The sequence below is a fragment of the Schistocerca piceifrons genome, unplaced genomic scaffold (assembly GCF_021461385.2).
Source record: "Schistocerca piceifrons isolate TAMUIC-IGC-003096 unplaced genomic scaffold, iqSchPice1.1 HiC_scaffold_196, whole genome shotgun sequence".
NCBI classification, from domain to species: Eukaryota; Metazoa; Arthropoda; class Insecta; order Orthoptera; family Acrididae; genus Schistocerca; species Schistocerca piceifrons.
In genome coordinates, this window is record NW_025727856.1 from 20001 (window position 1) to 22500 (window position 2500).

Genomic DNA, 2500 nt, shown 5'->3' on the forward strand with positions numbered 1-2500 from the left:
CATTCACTTACTATAATCACTATCAACGAACCTGCCGCCCCCGCCCCCCCCCCCCTACACCTTTCCTTACAACAACGTGTAACCTAACCTAACCTAACCTAACCTATGTTGTACCTTAACCTAACCTATGTTGTACCTTAACCTAACCTATGTTGTACCTTAACCTAACCTATGTTGTACCTTAACCTAACCTATGTTGTACCTTAACCTAACCTATGTTGTACCTTAACCTAACCTATGTTGTACCTTAACCTAACCTATGTTGTACCTTAACCTAACCTATGTTGTACCTTAACCTAACCTATGTTGTACCTTAACCTAACCTATGTTGTACCTTAACCTAACCTATGTTGTACCTTAACCTAACCCATGTTGTACCTTAACCTAACCCATGTTGTACCTTAACCTAACCCATGTTGTACCTTAACCTAACCCATGTTGTACCTTAACCTAACCCATGTTGTACCTTAACCTAACCCATGTTGTACCTTAACCTAACCCATGTTGTACCTTAACCTAACCCATGTTGTACCTTAACCTAACCCATGTTGTACCTTAACCTAACCCATGTTGTACCTTAACCTAACCCATGTTGTGCCTTAACCTAACCCATGTTGTGCCTTAACCTAACCCATGTTGTGCCTTAACCTAACCCATGTTGTGCCTTAACCTAACCCATGTTGTGCCTTAACCTAACCCATGTTGTGCCTTAACCTAACCCACGTTGTGCCTTAACCTAACCCACGTTGTGCCTTAACCTAACCCATGTTGTGCCTTAACCTAACCCATGTTGTGCCTTAACCTAACCCATGTTGTGCCTTAACCTAACCCATGTTGTGCCTTAACCTAACCCATGTTGTGCCTTAACCTAACCCATGTTGTGCCTTAACCTAACCCATGTTGTGCCTTAACCTAACCCATGTTGTGCCTTAACCTAACCCACGTTGTGCCTTAACCTAACCCACGTTGTGCCTTAACCTAACCCACGTTGTGCCTTAACCTAACCCATGTTGTGCCTTAACCTAACCCATGTTGTGCCTTAACCTAACCCATGTTGTGCCTTAACCTAACCCATGTTGTGCCTTAACCTAACCCACGTTGTGCCTTAACCTAACCCACGTTGTGCCTTAACCTAACCCACGTTGTGCCTTAACCTAACCCACGTTGTGCCTTAACCTAACCCACGTTGTGCCTTAACCTAACCCACGTTGTGCCTTAACCTAACCCACGTTGTCCCCTAAAGTAACCCACGTTGTCCCCTAACGTAACCCACGTTGTCCCCTAACGTAACCCATGTTGTCGCCTAAACCTGCTCTGTAATTGTTATACGACTCGTTCAATTAGTGTAGTGTTGCCCACCCGCAACCCTCGCAATATAGTTCGCTACTCGCACTGCCCGCTCCCCTGTGTATCGCTTCATGTTAAACACCTTGCAAGTCTTGCTGACTTTCCACATGCTCCTGCTGTACACTGTAATGTGGATGGCAGCAGGACGTACATGCCGCCCCTCCCCACGTCCCCACCTTGCCCCCCTGCCTTCGCAAGCTGGTTGGTGAGAAGTTTGCATGTTCAATGCCCTTCGCATGCGACGTACTCAGGCTACGTTGTGGTGCGGCCTGTGTCAACCGTCCGCTAATGTCGTACGCGTAAACCACAATCTGTACTGCACATTCGTCCTTATGTACCGAATGATACATCGTGGCACATGTGTGACCGTACAACGACTGCGCCCAAAAACGGCGGACCATACAGTGCAAATATTGTGCACGCAGCTACGTGTCGTCTCCCTATGAGAGCTGGATTGCAGTGTGGTACGCCATAGAGACGTGTGGGAGGAACGGACGCCGTGGATGGCGATCAGCATGAGCTGTCTGTTGATGTATTCGGACCTAGTCGTCTCTCCTCACACACCGTGATGGCATGGTGCACCGCGTTCCATATCTGCGACATGCTACAGAGGCCGGTTGACAGTCGTTCGAGCAATGGACATCGCATACGTACGGGGGCCACCTTCCACGTATTGTCTAGGCGTGCACATTTTGTTGCGTGTATGTGGGCAGACGTAGTGTGGCGTGACACCTGACACAGGCATGCAATAATCGTTGAAGTTGCAAATGGCGATGGACGCCTGCGTTTTCTGGTGAAGTTACGCAAATGAACAAATGGTAACCTGTTGTGGTGCGGTTGTTCTCGCTAGGGGTGAATCGGTGATGGCGACGATAGGTTGAGGTACGAACCGGTTGTTCCAGCGATACCCACCATGCCGACGAAACTGAACGGCATCTGGGTGTGAAGCGATACGCGGCGGTGGCTGGGTGGGACCGTCCCCGGCCGGTGAGGGGGCGCCTCCCGGCGTGCTGGCCGCGCGGTGCGTGGGCGCACGCGCTACAGCCGGCTGGTGGGGGCGGCCAGTGGCAGGCGCGCCGGCCGACGGACGCGGCAGGCGTCGCAGCTGCGCGCCGGCGCACCCTGCGCGCGGCGCCGTGCGGCCAAAGTAGGT